The following is a 21,474-nucleotide window of genomic DNA, read 5'->3' on the forward strand; positions in this document are numbered from 1 at the left end:
CAGATTTTTACCAAATGTAGCGGTTCAAACGGGAAGCAGCAGATACGAGAATTGAAGCTAACTATTCAGCTACAGAATCTGTCACAAATACTTAGTTATTAATTATTGCTAGCTAATGAAATCATTCTTTTGAAAATTTAAGAGTGTCACTCATTTTGTGAAAATACGATCACTGGAACAAAAAGTTACTCGGTGTGATATAGTTTATTTAGCGCACTTGCATTGAAACAGATACCACAGAAACACTTTTCGCGCCGTTCACGAAATATGAAAAGCTAGTCTTTGAGTAAGAGTCTTAACATGGAAGACCTCCAAAATCTGGTTAATCTGAAAGCAATAATATTATCGAAGTTTAATTACATACCCTTACTGGGTAATTTTAATTCATCCTAGAAATTGACAACCAACGAAAAAGACAAAACCCAAATATCAAGAATAAGCTATTTATTCATGGCTGATAAGAGTAGAACAAGACACAGAATTGCATGTATCTATGCATTATGCTAAAAGTCTCGTACAAAAATAGCAAAATTTAACATCCACATTGCAAGCTTGAAAAAATTAACACATTATCAAAAGTGTCTTTTAACAATATCAATATTTGCTACCACTTTAAAAGTAGCAAAGTTAAAACAGCAAACTATGAGGGAAACAAAAAATCACACTTTTAGAGCTTTCACATAGCTATAAACCTTTGGTTTTATATACAATTCGTTTACTAATAAAGTATTTTTAAAAAACTGTAAAGTTTAAATGACAAAGGAGGAAAAAAGTTTAGTTCTGAATGGAAGTATATTACAGTAAATGAAATTCAAATCTTGAAACTTTTTTAGGAAGAACAGACAAAAAACTGGAACAGTAAAAGCTTTGGTAAATCACAACGGCATCAATTGTTGTCATTTCGTATCAAAAAAAATTCAATCTCTTTCATTTTTTAGTTTAATAAGTATACTTGCTATAAATTTACCATAACCTTCATGCTCTCACAATTCAAAGTGAGAATGATATATTCAAATTTTTTAAACAGTAAAAAACAGCCATTACATTGAATAACACAAAATAAAATCCCTGGAAATTAATGAACTTGGAAGCATTTGACAAGATTATGTTTACGTTTCTAAAAAAAATAATTTTACTTTCCTTCAATAAAAATAGTTTACGGTCAGTATGACAACTATGTAAACACTTAATTCGAAAGACATTAATTGTCATTGCAGGGTTTAGAGTAGGAACCACGGAAGTCTGTTCTCGAAAACTTTCAACAAGTTTGCTTAGTGCAAAAAGAGATATCCAACTGAATTTAATTTATTGCTCAACCAGGGTTGGATGGCAGACCCATTTCTGGGTTTACGATTATGACTGTTCAGCTGCACAAGATCGCACACTTGAAACCAGAAGACGAGAGAACTCCTGGATCGAAATAGCCTTCATGGAGGACTTACGCTGCAACTGACCCGCATTTGCGTTACATGGAGAGGGAACCATGAAAACCTTCCACGGTTAGCTCGACGGTATGAGATTCTATCTTGAGCCACATCTTTGGGAATGAAATCATCTTCGAGGAACAGATCAGTCTCATCTCATTTGACAAACACAAAATGGCCCTTTCAATTTCCTTTGAAATCTCGGCAACACTTGAATCTGGAGAATGGCGCAAAATTCATTCTCTGCTAAATTAAATTTATTATAAGTAAAAAGGTCTTGGAGGAACAATAGAAAAAATAAAACTTCATCTCACCTACTAGGCCAGCAAGTTAATTGAAAGTAGGCAGCAACATATTTGAAAAGACCTTCAACTTTTCAGAGATTAATCAGATGCTTTATTCGAGACTATTCATCTTTTGCAATTTCAGCTTCCCAAAACGTGTTCATATCAAGAAGAAGATTCTGAAAAATACCAAAGACAGAAGCAGTAACGATGCACAAAAAAAAGATTGAATTATACATAATCTAATCCAATAATAAGGCAGATAAAACCTATATTCAAAACTAATATTGTTTGAGATAAATTAAATCATTGAACAATATTAGAATATCTGCAGTAATAAACGTATCACAGTAGATTAGTTAAATACAAGTGATAGTATAGTTAGTATATATTATATATTAGTATATATATACAATATTAAATATAGTAAGAAGTACTTTTTATGTTATCAGAATGAGAAAATGCTTCATTGGCTTACATATTATTAATTTTTATTTTGCGCTTTAATTTTTATCCATATTTAAACTCTTTTATTAATTCCAAAAGATGTTGATTTTAAAAAAAATCAAAAGAAAGCAAACAAAGGTAGAAGACCAGTTCAGTTTTAATTTAGAAATGAAACGATCAGAAGTATAAATCAATATATAAAAATAATGGTAAACACTTTGAATACTCTTTAAATCGAACAAGTTTTAAATTTAACTCTATATTTTTGCAGCATTTTCCTATCTTGATATCGGAGTTTTCATCCGTTAAAAAATTACAAAATCTGGCTCATACCCACTCTACTAAATTTTAATTTCTTCCTCATGGAATTACACTATTTTGGTGACTTAAAATAGGTTAGCACTAAAAAGCAAAATTTTATTAATTTTTACACATTAGAAAAAAATATCATACTATTCAAATACCATTCATAGTAATTCTAGGTCAACAAACACATCATCAGAACGAATTAGTGATTGACTCTACAGCTGTTTGTGGGCCAAGGACTTCCTCGCAAAGTTATTAGATTCTTTTAAATACTTTGAAATCCTCATTAATGTAATCAATCCTCTTTATTCACTCGGCCTGCTTCTTCTTCAGTTTACAATTTATTTTAATATTCTGAACATTAAGGAGGATTTGTTCACTTGGCAGATGCATACCGCAAATTCTATACAGTTCAATGCAGTTGTTAATAACAGATTTATACAGCTTACAAAGCTCATTGTACACATGTGCTTTCATGAATGGTTGCTTTACACTGCTTCCAGAATCTTCAAAACTATATTTTAAATTAATAATTTCCGTGTCAAAAAATTCTTAATCGTACAGATATATCGTACAGATTTAGAAGTTAATATTAAGAAACCGATTAAAGGTTAATTCAAATTTAAAATAACATCGTTAACATTCTCGCAAAGCAACTATCACTTAACTAATCTAACACAAGAGCAACGCTTTTCCCCTTATCTAGAAAATATTATGGAAGCCGAAATTGATAAATTACAAGCACTATAAACGTTCTTGTTCTAAGATTAAACGTTAGTGAAGAGCTGGGTGGTTTTTCAGGGCACGGACTTGCAAGCTTTAGCTGCAGTCCAGGACCTTACTCTATCCTACCTCAGCCCTTTAGATTTTAATTTGAGCGGGATAATAATTTAAATAATTTTAAAGCCAAATATATTTAGCTGTAAGCACCAGAGTTCTTCAGTGACTTAGGGTCACGGACATGTGGGCTAGCATCACATGTCCAGGACCACCCAGTTCTTCAGACACCCTGGTTCTTACTGCACCGTAGTCGAAAGAACGGAAAAGTTCCGAAACGGCTGAGCAAGTGTGAAGCTCGAAGAGGGAGAAGAACGGCCGTTTACCACTCCCAATTCGGATTTCACACTTGTTCAGACCACTCCATTGAATATTTCCGTTTCATAACACGTTCATCTGTGTTTTACAACGACATCGCAACGTAATTGCGAAAAGTCAGGAGGTTTTAGTAAATATCAGACAAAAACGCAAGACACGAAAGTTTTAATTGTGAACGTTTATAGTGATAACAATCCTTGATGCTTAAAAAGTTTAACATGCTCACGTTAATTTTAAAGCTATGCACTATTTAATAAACCGATTTAAGAAGGTTCTTCGACTATTTACTGTTATCAGTGTGACCCCACAAAAATTGTGCGTGCATTAAACATTACTGGAAATAAAACGACGCATTGTTGCTGAAAATAGTTTCTTAATGGATTAACAATCTTTCTTTAATCGAAATAAGTAAAAAAAAAAAACGGAATTGTTTCATAAAACCATCATTAGATTTTTGTTATTGTGCGGCTCAGATGCCTGAACTATGTCAAAACCAAATAGATTAGTTATATTCGAGAGAAAGGTCTAGGATTTAGGAAAGTTTAATAAAGGTTATAGTCTCACCTACTAGACCAGCATGGAAACAAAACACTTTTGGTGGGACGAAGTCATTCATATCTTTAATTAGTGCAGCCTTTCCTAGACTCGTCTGATTCTTTATTCCTATACAGTTTTAGCTCCCAAAACGTGTCCATCATCAGGATATCAGGAAGACTGTCAAATCAATTCTGAAAAATACAAGACACAAAAGCAGTACCTATGCACAAAACAAAAGGACAAATTAAACATTATAAACCAATAGGGTAGAATAAACGAGTATATTTAAAACCGATGATATGGATCGTGTTTTCTACACTATGGAGCGCTGCAAGCTCCCGACTGTCTATACTTCCGGGTTACTGCTTTTGGAGTGCTTTAAAGCCAGTTAGATCACAATGTGATGATCAATGTGATGTTTTGAGACTCTGAAAAATGAAAAGTGCATTAATTTAAAAGTTATTAGAAGAACAAGGACGAGTAAAAGCTTATCGTCTCACTTACTAGGCCAGCAAGAAAGCGATTGATCATTGGTTTGTCTGTAAAACAGTCATTTAATATCTTCAAATTGTTTCGTTCTTCATAGACTCATCTGAGGCTTCATCTAAAAATGATCCTGTGCAGTTTTAGCTCCTCGAAACGTGTTCATCAGCAGCATAGCAAGACAATCAATTCTGAAAAATACAAGACACAAAAGCAGTACCTATGCACAAAACAAAAGGACAAATTAAACAATATGAACCAATAGGGTAGAATAAACGAGTATATTTAATGCCGATAATATGGATCGTGTTTTCTACACTAGGGAGCGCTGCAAGCTCCCGACTGTTTATACTTCCGGGTTACTGCTTTTGGAGTGCTTTGAAGCCAGTTAGATCACAATGTGATGTTTTGAGACTCTGAAAAATGAAAAGTGCATTAATTTAAAAGTTATTAGAAGAACAAGGACGAGTAAAAGCTTATCGTCTCACTTACTAGGCCAGCAAGAAAGCGATTGATCATTGGTTTGTCTGTAAAACAGTCATTTAATATCTTCAAATTGTTTCGTTCTTCATAGACTCATCTGAGGCTTTATCTAAAAATGATCCTGTGCAGTTTTAGCTCCTCGAAACGTGTTCATCAGCAGCATAGCAAGACAATCAGTTCTGAAAAATACAAAACACAAAAGCAGTACCTATGCACAAAACAAAAGGACAAATTAAACAATATGAACCAATAGGGTAGAATAAACGAGTATATTTAATGCCGATAATATGGATCGTGTTTTCTACACTAGGGAGCGCTGCAAGCTCCCGACTGTTTATACTTCCGGGTTACTGCTTTTGGAGTGCTTTGAAGCCAGTTAGATCACAATGTGATGTTTTGAGACTCTGAAAAATGAAAAGTGCATTAATTTAAAAGTTATTAGAAGAACAAGGACGAGTAAAAGCTTATCGTCTCACTTACTAGGCCAGCAAGAAAGCGATTGATCATTGGTTTGTCTGTAAAACAGTCATTTAATATCTTCAAATTGTTTCGTTCTTCATAGACTCATCTGAGGCTTTATCTAAAAATGATCCTGTGCAGTTTTAGCTCCTCGAAACGTGTTCATCAGCAGCATAGCAAGACAATCAGTTCTGAAAAATACAAAACACAAAAGCAGTACCTATGCACAAAACAAAAGGACAAATTAAACAATATGAACCAATAGGGTAGAATAAACGAGTATATTTAATGCCGATAATATGGATCGTGTTTTCTACACTAGGGAGCGCTGCAAGCTCCCGACTGTTTATACTTCCGGGTTACTGCTTTTGGAGTGCTTTGAAGCCAGTTAGATCACAATGTGATGATCAATGTGATGTTTTGAGACTCTGAAAAATGAAAAGTGCATTAATTTAAAAGTTATTAGAAGAACAAGGACGAGTAAAAGCTTATCGTCTCACTTACTAGGCCAGCAAGAAAGCGATTGATCATTGGTTTGTCTGTAAAACAGTCATTTAATATCTTCAAATTGCTTCGTTCTTCATAGACTCATCTGAGGCTTTATCTAAAAATGATCCTGTGCAGTTTTAGCTCCTCGAAACCTGTTCATCAGCAGCATAGCAAGACAATCAGTTCTGAAAAATACAAGACACAAAAGCAGTACCTATGCACAAAACAAAAGGACAAATTAAACAATATGAACCAATAGGGTAGAATAAACGAGTATATTTAATGCCGATAATATGGATCGTGTTTTCTACACTAGGGAGCGCTGCAAGTTCCCGACTGTTTATACTTCCGGGTTACTGCTTTTGGAATGCTTTGAAGCCAGTTAGATCACAATGTGATGATCAATGTGATGTTTTGAGACTCTGAAAAATGAAAAGTGCATTAATTTAAAAGTTATTAGAAGAACAAGGACGAGAAAATTTTATCGTCTCACTTACTAGGCCAGCAAGAAAGCGATTGATCATTGGTTTGTCTGTAAAACAGTCATTTAATATCTTCAAATTGTTTCGTTCTTCATAGACTCGTCTGAGGCTTTATCTAAAAATGATCCTCTGCAGTTTTAGCTCCTCGAAACGTGTTCATCAGCAACATAGCAAGACAATCAATTCTGAAAAATACAAGACACAAAAGCAGTACCTGTGTATAAAACAAAAAGGACAAATTAAACAATATGAACCAATAGGGTAGAATAAACGAGTATATTTAAAACGGATAATATGGATCGTGTTCTCTACACTAGGGAGCGCTGCAAGCTCTTGGCATTATCAAAAAATTGATCCCGTGCAGTTCTAGCTATCTGAAATTTCATCAGAAGCATATCACGTAGTAAGAAAATTCTGAAAAATACAAGAGAAAAAAACAGCACCTAAGCACATAACAAAAATCATAAATTAATCGAGATCATCTAATCCGATCACGCAGAATTTGCAGATATTTAAACCAATAGTTTGAAATAAAGTGCACAATTTTAATAAAAAAAAATGGGAGAATTTAACTTAAAACCAAACAAATTTTTAAGATACGCATGTTAGCAAAAACAGTACTTCCTCAGGGGAGACTGCCATGCTAACATGCTGAAGCCTTTTTTTTAGTCAGTGGTTAAATTAAAAATAAAATAGTTCCCTGATGAAATATTGCTTGTGCTAACATGCGTATCTTTGTACTAGCATGCGAAAAGTAAAAAATTAACCTTAAAATAATATTCTAAGGTGATACTAAAAGGAAATTTGGCTAACTTCAGCTATATGTGAATAAGTTTTGTAAATAAAATATTAAATTAGATTTAAAAGTTTGAATTTTATACCAGATCTAAATGCTTTCTATGTAAACAGTATTCATATATTTTATTGCAATGCGAGAAAAAGGGAGTTTAAATTATTTATTTTTACTCTCGTAAAAAGTCGAAATTGAATTTTACATAAAATCTAATTAGATACATATTTAGTTTAAATCTAGAAATTTAGGATTAATTTAATTTCATCAAAGGCAAAAGTCTTCCAATATTATGCTAAAAATGTAAATATGACAGGCTTTAAAATAAACTACACATTATTACACTATGTTTTTATGCTTTATAAAATAACAAAAATGAGAAACGAAGAAATTAAGATCAGTAAAACACTAACAGAACTGAAAAATTTTGATGGCATGTAATGGTTTAACATTAAAAATTCAACTTTTACAAAATTACTAACAAAAATTGGATGCATTATTTTGATCAACTGAAAAAAGAAATTTTTTTTTTGAAGACCTCTGTGAAATAGTGAGTTCTAGCAAATGTAATTTACGGTAATTCTTGGCAAACTAAAATGTCTCCCAAAACAAATCAGAAATGAACTGTTCCGTAAAAATTAATGAAAGTTTGTTTTGTTTCAACGTGAATCTATTGTAAAATTCTTTGACAGCTTTTTGTGAATCGAGTACTAACGAATCTTATTTTAGTTCTACTCTTCCTTCTTCTAATTGCTTTGAAATCCTCATTAATGTAGTCAACACTTTATTCTCTAGGCCTGCCTCTTGTTCGGGCTCCAATTTCTTTAAAGGTAGGTACTTTATTTACGTAGCACTAGAGCTGCACAATGGCGACAAACTGGGGAAAATCCCTGATGATAATCAAAAGACATGCCATCGCAATTTTGATCCTCTGCAGTGGGGATGGCTCCCCTGCTTTTGGTAGACCAACTACCTGTACGTGAAGTCGAGCACTTTGCGGTAGAACAGCATAACGAGGACTGTGCACCCTCGATCCTTTTGCAGGTTGATCAAAGTGAACACGTCTTCACGATCAGTCGAGTGCGGGACCCAATTTGTTTAAAGATTCCGGATATTAAGAATTTGTCCATTCGGCAGATGTGTCCAGCAAATCGTATGCAATTTATCGTGGTTGTGAATACTCAGCTCTATACAGCATGTACAGCTCATTGTATGCGTGATTTCATTTAATATTAATATATTACGTCCAGAATCCTCGCAACTATTTTTTTTTTAAAAAAGAAGCTAGTACATTTTCAGACAATTTTGATATAGCCCAAGATTTTGAACCCTATACAAGAACAGGTTATAGAAGTTTTTGGTAATTTTAATCTTCAATATTTAAATTTTCTGACATTAAACTAAAAACATTTCGGTGTTAAGAAAGTGTGGTCCGCACATAAGATTAGCTTTTAAAGGCTTCAGATTTTTAAGAGTCCGATTCAAGTTGAGCTCAAAATTGGAATATAATCATAATTAATATTTTCAAAATGTTACAACCTATCCGTTATCTGATCTCATCTAAGAACAATAAATATCCCTTTCGACCGGAAAATAGTGTGAACGTCGAAATTAATGAATTCTAATCACCTATAAACGTTCTTTTTCTCTAAGATTAAACGTTAGTAAAGGGCCGGGTGGTTTTTCAGGGCACGGATTGGCAACCTTTAGTTACAATCCAGGACCTTACTCTATCCTACCTCAGCTCTTAAGATTTTAATTTGAGCGGGATGATAATTTAGATAATTTTAAAGCCAAATATATTTAGCTGTAAGCACCAGAGTTCTTCAGTGACTTAGGGTCACGGACATGTGGGCTAGCATCACATGTCCAGGACCACCCAGTTCTTTTGACACCCTGGTTCTTACTGTACCGTAGTCGAAAGAACGGAAAAGTTCTGAAACGGCTGAACAAGTGTGAAGCTCGAAAAGAGAGCAGAACGGCCGTCTACCACTCCCAATTCGGATTTCGCACTTGTTCAGACCACTCCATTGAATATTTCCGTTTCATAACACGTTCATCTGTGTTTTACAACGACATTGCCAAGTCAGGAGTTTTTAGTAAATATCAGACAAGAACGAAAGACACGAAAGTTTTAATTGTGAACGTTTATAGTGTTAAAAAACCTTAATGCTTAAAATGGGAGTTGTGCACTTGCTATTCAAATGGTTATTAATTATCATTATGATGAGATACAGACATAAGTAGGCAGTCATTTCAACTATTTACTGACCAATCAAAATTTGTTAAAGTAAAATACTGAGATAAGACAACACATTGTTGTTGCTAATTGTTCTCTAAATGGATTTTATAACTTTTTACATCTTAACCGTCGATGAATAGTAAACCTAATTTTGGGTTTACGACTACTAAGGTTCAACTCCGTATCCTTGCAGTTTTGTACCCAATCCGAAAGACAAGGGAACTCCTGGATCAATCATCGGGTGAAATTTGCTTTCGTGGAGGACTTTTCTAATGGAACTAACCCGCATTTGAATTAAGTCAAGAGGAAAATCACGAAATCCTTCTACGGTTAGCTTGACGGCAAAGGCGCTCTAAACCACGATCCGTCTACCACTGAGAATATTTAACGTCAGCACAGGGGTTGGTGCATGCCGGATACGGATAATTCGTATCGATCACCTCATTTGAATTGCATCCCCTGAGCCACCAAAAGAATTTTTTTTATCAAATGATTGAAAAACAGAAATCGTGTTAGATTAAAATATCATTAGACATGTGCTCGCATGTGGCTCAAAAACCTGGGCTATGTGAAAATCAAAGTAAGCTAGTCATATTCGAGAGATAAGTTGGATTCTGTGCACATTAAGTAACAATCGTAAATCTGATTTATCTCACTCAACATTTAGAGCAGTAAAATTCTCAACCATTTTTTTCGTCGCGGTACTCTTTTAACTATTTCGAAATTTGACGGCACACAAAGAAAAAAAATAAGTTTAAAATTTGCTTACTTAAAAACTTGTAAAATAGTCTATGATTATAATTTAGAATGTGAAATTAAATATGTACTACTCAAACAGTACGTTTATGAAAGGATTAATTACAGGTTAACTTTTTTTGTTGTTGCTATTTATAGATTAGCTTGTTTTTTATAGTTATTAATTGTTAGTTTTTTATATTATTTTCTGTGATTCCTTGTTAACTTGTTTTCTTTTAATTATTGTTAGCTTTTTTGTTAGTTATCCTGTTCATAACTATTAATTGCATAGTTTATTTCAATGGTTAGCATTTATTTCCTTTTTTGAGTTAATATTTACCTTGCTTTTGTTCCTTTGTAATTTTAATAGTCATTAACTTTCCTAAGTATTTGGATATTGGCAGAGACAGAACTATCGCCGACAAAGATGTTTACGCCATTAAAGCGTGGGAAAGTATATTTACTTTAATTTGAACTGTACTAGCAATAAAAAAAGAATAAATTTTTTACTATAACATTTCTAAAATTTGGGGGCACACAAAAGTGCTGCTACAAAAAAAAATTAAATATAGTTTAAAATGAGACTCTGGATATTCTCAAACAGATTGAAACATGAACCAGACTCACGGGCTGCAATAATGGAAACTTTAAAACACTAGACGTGAACAGCTGGAAAATCCTGGCGAGAAAGAGGACACCTATAAGGCATCTAAAACACTTTAACGCCTCACACTGAGTTGAAGTAGATTGTTTAGAGGTCTGAATAGTTATATCATAACCCATTTAACGCCTCATAAAATCTCAACACTAAAAGTTACTAAAAGAAGCACTTTGATTCTACCTTTGATGTAAAATAGTTTACACCAGCTTTACTGTTCAATAACACTAAAATTTATGACAGTATGATAAGATACACATTAATAAGATACACATTAGCGTCAATAAATTTATCAATTTTAAATAATAGCTTAGAAGGCAAACACACAATTAAATTTAAAATTTTAGAAATAAATACTACATACTAGATATGAATTCGAATAAAGCTTAATAGAAAGTTATATAATATTGAATACAATTTGCAGCTGTTTGATAATTATAATTATCCTTATTATGCAATTAAAAACACATTTTGAAACGGGGAATTTTGTTTTTAAATTTTCAGCAGCATGATAGAAAACAAATACACACTCTGTCCTACTTGTAAACCAACAACTAGGAGTATCCAAACTATGCGAAAATAAGGGTTGTTAACGAAAATTCTCAAATAGTGTGTAAAGGGGTGTTAGAGCTACTCCATTGAAGTTTTCCTTTGCAGAAATAAGATCCCAAAAAAAGATTTAATGCAGACATTTAAAAAGATTCTTATTTAAGACTTTGGGTAAGTTTATTTGAAAATTTCTTCCATGCTCTCTGTACCACAGAACACATATTAACCAACATTTATTGCAGAAAAGTAAAAATAATTTAAGCTATATAACTTTAATTTACGATAGCATTCAACTCATGTAATTGCATAAAATGAAAGAACGGGTGCTGAATGATATGTACTTTGTAAGGGTTAATCATTACAAATAGAAATAAATTTAAAGAAACATTTGATAGGAAAATTTGTAATTTAGAAATTTTTCTACCAGTTTTTTCTAGTATAGGAAAGGTTATGCTAGGGACAGTTGAAATTTGAACACTCCAGGTGTTCGCAATGTCTTCGAAATTTCGATTCACGATAATTTTAATTTGGTGAGAAAAATGGTCAAAAATATGATAGTCCAGAAACCCTAGAAATTCTGTATTGTCATCAAGCACTGTGATGCAGTTAAGCACTCTAGCTCATGTAGAAATAGAGCCAAATATATACTGAAGTTTATAGCCCTATAATCAGGAAAGCGAATTAAATTCTCTATGCATAGGTCAAGAAACTATTTAAAATTGCATTGTCATTGAACACTGATCAATGCTCTAACAAGTCTAAGTTTTTAATTGCAGGATTCAGTTGTCATAAATTTAAGCGTATTAATGTAATAAACTGATTGCTAGATTCACACTGCGTAAAATAGAAAAAAATTGACAATAACACTATTGAACAAGTACCAGTATGAAATATTTGTTTCCTGGTATTTTCTGCTTAATAGAAACTCAAATTGCTTAATAGAAACTATCATTAATGTAGTAAACTGATTTCTAGATTCACAATGAGTAAAATAGAAAACATTTGACAATAACACTATTGAACAAGTACCAGTATGAAATATTTGTTTCATTTTATTTTATGCTTAATCGAAACTATCATTAATTTGCGTAATAGAAACTATCATTAATGTAGTAAACTGATTGCCAGATTCACAATGAGTAAAATAGAAAACATTTGACAATAACACTATTGAACAATTACCAGTATGAAATATTTGTTTCATGGCATTTTCTACTTAATAAAAACTCAAATTGCTTAATAGAAACTATCATTAATGAAGTAAACTGATTGCTAGATTCACACAGCGCAAAATAGAAAAAATTTGACAATAACACTATTGAACAAGTACCAGTATGAAAAATTTGTTTCATGGTATTTTTTGCTTAATCGAAACTATCATTAATTTGCTTAATAGAAACTATCATTAATGAAGTAAACTGATTTTCTATTTTACGTTGTGTGAATCTAGCAAAGTTTGACAATAACACTATTGAACAAGTACCAGTATGAGAAATTTGTTTCATAGCATTTTCTGCTTTATCGAAACAATCATTAATTTGCTTAATAGAAACTATCATTAATGAAGTAAACTGATTGCTAGATTCACACAGCGTAAAATAGAAAAAATTTGACAATAACACTACTGAACAAGTACCAGTATGAAAAATTTGTTTCATTTTATTTTCTGCTTTATCGAAACAATCATTAATTTGCTTAATAGAAACTATCATTAATGAAGTAAACTGATTGCTAGATTCACACAGCGTAAAATAGAAAAAAATTGACAATAACACTATTGAATAAGTACCAGTATGAAATATTTGTTTCATGGCATTTTCTGCTTAATAGAAACTCAAATTGCTTAATAGAAACTATCATTAATGTAGTTGACTAATTGCTAGATTCACAATGCGTAAGATAGAAAACGTTTGACAGTAACACAATTGAACAACTACCAGTATGAAATATTTGTTTCATTTTATTTTCTGCTTTATCGAAACAATCATTAATTTGCTTAATAGAAACTATCATTAATGAAGTAAACTGATTGCTAGATTCACACAGCGTAAAATAGAAAAAATTTGACAATAACACTATTGAATAAGTACCAGTATGAAATATTTGTTTCATGGAATTTTCTGCTTAATAGAAACTCAAATTGCTTTATAGAAACTATCATTAACCCCTTGGGGACGGGTGATTCAGAAAAGCATTCGTACAAAATCAGAATCAGGATGTAATTAAATAAAAAACGGTAACTTAAATGTAGTCGTTTCTAATTTGACAGACTTACTTTGCTTTTATCTTAATTATTGTTAGTTTAATCATACATATAATCAATGTTAATTCAAAGTATAACTAAATAGTTTTATTTTGAACAAAGTAACGGTGAATAAAATAAATCAAACAATTATAACTCCGCCCACAAATAAACTGTGCTAAAGAATTACTTTGATTACCAGCTTTATCTTTTTACCCTGGTTGATACGGTTTCATGCTGTCACGTATTTGTGACAGTCGGCGCGAAAGGGTTAATGTAGTTGACTGATTGCTAGATTCACAATGCGTAAGATAGAAAGAGTTTGACAGTAACACAATTGAACAAGTACCAGTATGAAATATTTGTTTCATTTTATTTTCTGCTTAATCGAAACAATCATTAATTTGCTTAATAGAAACTATCATTAATGAAGTAAACTGATTGCTAGATTCACACAGCGTAAAATAGAAAAAATTTGACAATAACACTACTGAACAAGTACCAGCATGAAAAATTTGTTTCATTTTATTTTCTGCTTTATCGAAACAATCATTAATTTGCTTAATAGAAACTATCATTAATGAAGTAAACTGATTGCTAGATTCACACAGCGTAAAATAGAAAAAAATTGACAATAACACTATTGAATAAGTACCAGTATGAAATATTTGTTTCATGGCATTTTCTGCTTAATAGAAACTCAAATTGCTTAATAGAAACTATCATTAATGTAGTTGACTAATTGCTAGATTCACAATGCGTAAGATAGAAAACGTTTGACAGTAACACAATTGAACAACTACCAGTATGAAATATTTGTTTCATTTTATTTTCTGCTTTATCGAAACAATCATTAATTTGCTTAATAGAAACTATCATTAATGAAGTAAACTGATTGCTAGATTCACACAGCGTAAAATAGAAAAAAATTGACAATAACACTATTGAATAAGTACCAGTATGAAATATTTGTTTCATGGCATTTTCTGCTTAATAGAAACTCAAATTGCTTAATAGAAACTATCATTAATGCAGTTGACTAATTGCTAGATTCACAATGCGTAAGATAGAAAACGTTTGACAGTAACACAATTGAACAACTACCAGTATGAAATATTTGTTTCATTTTATTTTCTGCTTTATCGAAACAATCATTAATTTGCTTAATAGAAACTATCATTAATGAAGTAAACTGATTGCTAGATTCACACAGCGTAAAATAGAAAAAAATTGACAATAACACTATTGAATAAGTACCAGTATGAAATATTTGTTTCATGGCATTTTCTGCTTAATAGAAACTCAAATTGCTTAATAGAAACTATCATTAATGTAGTTGACTAATTGCTAGATTCACAATGCGTAAGATAGAAAACGTTTGACAGTAACACAATTGAACAACTACCAGTATGAAATATTTGTTTCATTTTATTTTCTGCTTTATCGAAACAATCATTAATTTGCTTAATAGAAACTATCATTAATGAAGTAAACTGATTGCTAGATTCACACAGCGTAAAATAGAAAAAAATTGACAATAACACTATTGAATAAGTACCAGTATGAAATATTTGTTTCATGGCATTTTCTGCTTAATAGAAACTCAAATTGCTTAATAGAAACTATCATTAATGTAGTTGACTAATTGCTAGATTCACAATGCGTAAGATAGAAAACGTTTGACAGTAACACAATTGAACAACTACCAGTATGAAATATTTGTTTCATTTTATTTTCTGCTTTATCGAAACAATCATTAATTTGCTTAATAGAAACTATCATTAATGAAGTAAACTGATTGCTAGATTCACACAGCGTAAAATAGAAAAAATTTGACAATAACACTATTGAATAAGTACCAGTATGAAATATTTGTTTCATGGAATTTTCTGCTTAATAGAAACTCAAATTGCTTTATAGAAACTATCATTAACCCCTTGGGGACGGGTGATTCAGAAAAGCATTCGTACAAAATCAGAATCAGGATGTAATTAAATAAAAAACGGTAACTTAAATGTAGTCGTTTCTAATTTGACAGACTTACTTTGCTTTTATCTTAATTATTGTTAGTTTAATCATACATATAATCAATGTTAATTCAAAGTATAACTAAATAGTTTTATTTTGAACAAAGTAACGGTGAATAAAATAAATCAAACAATTATAACTCCGCCCACAAATAAACTGTGCTAAAGAATTACTTTGATTACCAGCTTTATCTTTTTACCCTGGTTGATACGGTTTCATGCTGTCACGTATTTGTGACAGTCGGCGCGAAAGGGTTAATGTAGTTGACTGATTGCTAGATTCACAATGCGTAAGATAGAAAGAGTTTGACAGTAACACAATTGAACAAGTACCAGTATGAAATATTTGTTTCATTTTATTTTCTGCTTAATCGAAACAATCATTAATTTGCTTAATAGAAACTATCATTAATGAAGTAAACTGATTGCTAGATTCACACAGCGTAAAATAGAAAAAATTTGACAATAACACTATTGAACAAGTACCAGTATGAAAAATTTGTTTCATTTTATTTTCTGCTTTATCGAAACAATCATTAATTTGCTTAATAGAAACTATCATTAATGAAGTAAACTGATTGCTAGATTCACACAGCGTAAAATAGAAAAAAATTGACAATAACACTATTGAATAAGTACCAGTATGAAATATTTGTTTCATGGCATTTTCTGCTTAATAGAAACTCAAATTGCTTAATAGAAACTATCATTAATGTAGTTGACTGATTGCTAGATTCACAATGCGTAAGATAGAAAAAGTTTGACAGTAACACAATTGAACAAGTACCAGTATGAAATATTTGTTTCATTTTATTTTCTGATTAATCGAAACAATCATTAATTTGCTTAATAGAAACTATCATTAATGAAGTAAACTGATTGCTAGATTCACACAGCGTAAAATAGAAAAAATTTGACAATAACACTATTGAACAAGTACCAGTATGAAAAATTTGTTTCATTTTACTTTCTGCTTTATCGAAACAATCATTAATTTGCTTAATAGAAACTATCATTAATGAAGTAAACTGATTGCTAGATTCACACAGCGTAAAATAGAAAAAAATTGACAATAACACTATTGAATAAGTACCAGTATGAAATATTTGTTTCATGGCATTTTCTGCTTAATCGAAACTATCATTAATTTGCTTAATAGAAACTATCGTTAATGTAGTAAACTGATTACTAGATTCACACAGCGTAAAATATAAAACATTTGACAATAACACTATTGAAGAAGAATCAGTATGAAAAATGTGTTTCATGGTATTTTCTGCTTAATCGAAACTATCATTAATTTGCGTAATAGAAACTATCATTAATGTAGTAAACTGATTGCTAGATTCACAATGAGTAAAATAGAAAACATTTGACAATAACACTATTGAACAATTACTAGTATGAAATATTTGTTTCATGGCATTTTCTACTTAATAAAAACTCAAATTGCTTAATAGAAACTATCATTAATGAAGTAAACTGATTGCTAGATTCACACAGCGTAAAATAGAAAAAATTTGACAATAACACTATTGAACAAGTACCAGTATGAAAAATTTGTTTCATGGTATTTTTTGCTTAATCGAAACTATCATTAATTTGCTTAATAGAAACTATCATTAATGAAGTAAACTGATTTTCTATTTTACGTTGTGTGAATCTAGCAAAGTTTGACAATAACACTATTGAACAAGTACCAGTATGAGAAATTTGTTTCATAGCATTTTCTGCTTTATCGAAACAATCATTAATTTGCTTAATAGAAACTATCATTAATGAAGTAAACTGATTGCTAGATTCACACAGCGTAAAATAGAAAAAATTTGACAATAGCACTATTGAACAAGTACCAGTATGAAAAATTTGTTTCATTTTATTTTCTGCTTTATCGAAACAATCATTAATTTGCTTAATAGAAACTATCATTAATGAAGTAAACTGATTGCTAGATTCACACAGCGTAAAATAGAAAAAAATTGACAATAACACTATTGAATAAGTACCAGTATGAAATATTTGTTTCATTTTATTTTCTGCTTTATCGAACCAATCATTAATTTGCTTAATAGAAACTATCATTAATGAAGTAAACTGATTGCTAGATTCACACAGCGTAAAATAGAAAAAATTTGACAGTAACACAATTGAACAAGTACCAGTATGAAATATTTGTTTCATTTTATTTTCTGCTTTATCGAAACAATCATTAATTTGCTTAATAGAAACTATCATTAATGAAGTAAACTGATTGCTAGATTCACACAGCGTAAAATAGAAAAAATTTGACAATAACACTATTGAATAAGTACCAGTATGAAATATTTGTTTCATGGCATTTTCTGCTTAATAGAAACTCAAATTGCTTTATAGAAACTATCATTAACCCCTTGGGGACGGGTGATTCAGAAAAGCATTCGAACAAAATCAGAATCAGGATGTAATTAAATAAAAAACGGTAACTTAAATGTAGTCGTTTCTAATTTGACAGACTTACTTTGCTTTTATCTTAATTATTGTTAGTTTAATCATACATATAATCAATGTTAATTCAAAGTATAACTAAATAGTTTTATTTTGAACAAAGTAACTGTGAATAAAATAAATCAAACAATTATAACTCCGCCCACAAATAAACTGTGCTAAAGAATTACTTTGATTACCAGCTTTATCTTTTTACCCTGGTTGATACGGTTTCATGCTGTCACGTATTTGTGACAGTCGGCGCGAAAGGGTTAATGTAGTTGACTGATTGCTAGATTCACAATGCGTAAGATAGAAAGAGTTTGACAGTAACACAATTGAACAAGTACCAGTATGAAATATTTGTTTCATTTTATTTTCTGCTTAATCGAAACAATCATTAATTTGCTTAATAGAAACTATCATTAATGAAGTAAACTGATTGCTAGATTCACACAGCGTAAAATAGAAAAAATTTGACAATAACACTATTGAACAAGTACCAGTATGAAAAATTTGTTTCATTTTATTTTCTGCTTTATCGAAACAATCATTAATTTGCTTAATAGAATCTATCATTAATGAAGTAAACTGATTGCTAGATTCACACAGCGTAAAATGGAAAAAAATTGACAATAACACTATTGAATAAGTACCAGTATGAAATATTTGTTTCATGGCATTTTCTGCTTAATAGAAACTCAAATTGCTTAATATAAACTATCATTAATGTAGTAAACTGATTGCTAGATTCACAATGAGTAAAATAGAAAACATTTGACAATAACACTAATGAACAAGTACCAGTATAAAATATTTGTATCATGGCATTTTCTGCTTAATAGAAACTCAAATTGCTTAATAGAAACTATCATTAATGTAGTAGACTGATTGCTAGATTCACAATGCGTAAGATAGAAAAACTTTGACAATAACACTATTGAACAAGTACCAGTATGAGTAATTTGTTTCATGGTAGCTTCTGCTTAAAAGAAACTCAAATTGCTTATATAGAAACTATCATTAATGTAGTAGACTGATTGCTAGACTCACAATGAGTAAAATAGAAAACATTTGACAATAACACTATTGAACAAGTACCAGTATGAAAAATTTGTTTCATGGTATTTTCTGCTTAATCGAAACTGGCATTAATTTTCTGAATAGAAACTATCATTAATGAAGTAAACTGATGGCTAGATTCACATTGCGTAAAATAGAAAAAATTTGACAGTAACACAATTGAAGAAGTACCAGTATGAAATATTTGTTTCGTGGCATTTTCTGCTTAATAGAAACTCAAATTGCTTAATAGAAACTATCATTAATGTAGTAGACTGATTGCTAGATTCACAATACGTAAGATAGAAAACATTTGACAATAACACAAATGAACAAGTACCAGTATGAAATATTTGTTTCATGGCATTTTCTGCTTAATCGAAACTATAATTAATTTGCTTAATAGAAACTATCATTAATGAAGTAAACTGATGGCTAGATTCACACTGCGTAAAATAGAAAAAGTTTGACAATAACACTTTTGAACAAGTACCAGTATGAAAAATTTGTTTCATTTTATTTTCTGCTTAATAGAAACTATCATTAATGTAGTCTGATTGCTAGATTCACAATGAGTAAAATAGAAAACATTTGACAATAACACAATTGAAAAAGTACCAGTATGAAATATTTGTTTCATGGCATTTTCTGCTTAATCGAAACTATCATTAATTTGCTTAATAGAAACTATCATTAATGAAGTAAACTGATAGCATAGCATAGCATAGAACTGCATTTTCTGCTTAATAGAAACTCTACTACATTAATGATAGTTTCTATTAAGCTATTTAACTGATTGCTAGATTCACAATGCGTAAGATAGAAAAAGTTTGACAATAACACTATTGAACAAGTACCAGTATGAAAAATTTGTTTCATGGTATTTTCTGCTTAATAGAAACTATCATTTTCCGTAAATTTAAAAATTTGCTAACTTCAGGTTCAACAAATCTAGATTTTTTAGTTATGTTACTTTAATTATTCTACGTTACATATTCTTATTTACATTAAGCAATCAGTTATATTCAACTTTTATAAAATGAAAAGTAAATTAATTTTAAAATTAAAATATGCAAATAAAAGTTTCGTACATAAAACTAATTAAAGAGTGATTCTCAGACTTGTAATCGTGTAAACATGCTTAATTTAAACTAGGATGTGGCCGTAAGTGGCGTGCTGACCAACGAAGCTGTTTTATGGCTTTTACCGTCGTTAAAGTAAGAAATCACTAGTATTCTGGAGAGTTCACAAGTCTAGGCCAATCGGGCAGCCAAATCTGCCACCCAGAAGCAATACTTTCTGTCCTGTACACCTAGAACCCTATCCTCCACAGTCAGTGAAGCCCATCTCTAGCTTTGCAGTTAGAGAAGGGGTTAGAGCAACATTAAAAATTAGAATGAGAAAATAAAACCAATTAAGTTGGGATATTAGTTGCTAGAATTGAAATATATTAAATGGGTTATTTAAAAAGGTACCTAATACTTAAGATGTTGCTATAACTAAATTAACCAACTTTAAAACAATTTAGTTACATTATTTAATTTAAATACTGAGTTATTTGATTATTTTATTTTCTTGCCACAGCCTCCTGATCATCCAGTGAGATAAATATCTCTCTACGAAACGTTGAGATCAGAGAAATACTCGCTTTCTCGCATTACTAGAGCCGAATTATATAGAAATGGTTCTGACTCCTCCTGCGAGTTAAATTTAAGTTTTGAACTGCAATTAAAGTTTTGAAATTTTTGTTTGATCACTTTTGATTTTGAATATTACTATCATACATAATGATTAATCCTTTTTGTCATTCAAATCTGTTGCATAAAAATTTTATTCGTACAGATACTTTGAAATTTTAAAACCGAATCATGAAGACCTAAATATTAATTTAAATTAACAAATTTTGAATTATTTCTTAAAACTTTAAACAAGTTACAGCACTCCTTGAAATATAATATTGTTGAAATTATTGTAGTCATCGAAATGAACGACACTAAGCACTATGAACGTCCAAGTTGTGCAAACATTTAAAGCTAATTGGGTTTTTCAGGGCACGCACTTGCAACCTAATGTCACAGTCCAGGCCCTTACTATTGACCAACCAGCTCTTAATGTTTCACTAATGCAACGATGCTATCTTTAGAATTCTAAGCATTACGAAAGCATATATTAATCATTTGTAAGCGCTAGGGTTCTTCAGAGACTTGGGGTCACGAA

The 21,474-nt window shown here is 30.9% G+C and overlaps 1 long non-coding RNA gene across 2 annotated transcripts; it reads right to left on the bottom strand.

Moving 5' to 3' along the window:
- Positions 1-435: 435 nt before the first annotated feature.
- LOC107450039 (uncharacterized) lies at positions 436-11,255 on the bottom strand. Of its 2 annotated transcripts, XR_015429646.1 has the most exons (8): positions 6,505-11,255; positions 6,023-6,429; positions 5,540-5,946; positions 5,069-5,463; positions 4,598-4,992; positions 4,121-4,521; positions 1,739-1,887; positions 436-1,667 (listed from the first exon to the last, which is right to left on the bottom strand). It is a non-coding gene; the product is annotated as an uncharacterized LOC107450039 (long non-coding RNA). The 2 variants fall into 2 exon arrangements; XR_015429645.1 differs by having other exon boundaries at positions 1,739-4,521; positions 6,505-11,240.
- Between the last annotated feature and the right edge of the window lie 10,219 nt (positions 11,256-21,474).

This window comes from Parasteatoda tepidariorum, chromosome 10 (genome assembly GCF_982258835.1).
Source record: "Parasteatoda tepidariorum strain Cologne lab strain chromosome 10, Ptep-v5.0, whole genome shotgun sequence".
NCBI classification, from domain to species: Eukaryota; Metazoa; Arthropoda; class Arachnida; order Araneae; family Theridiidae; genus Parasteatoda; species Parasteatoda tepidariorum.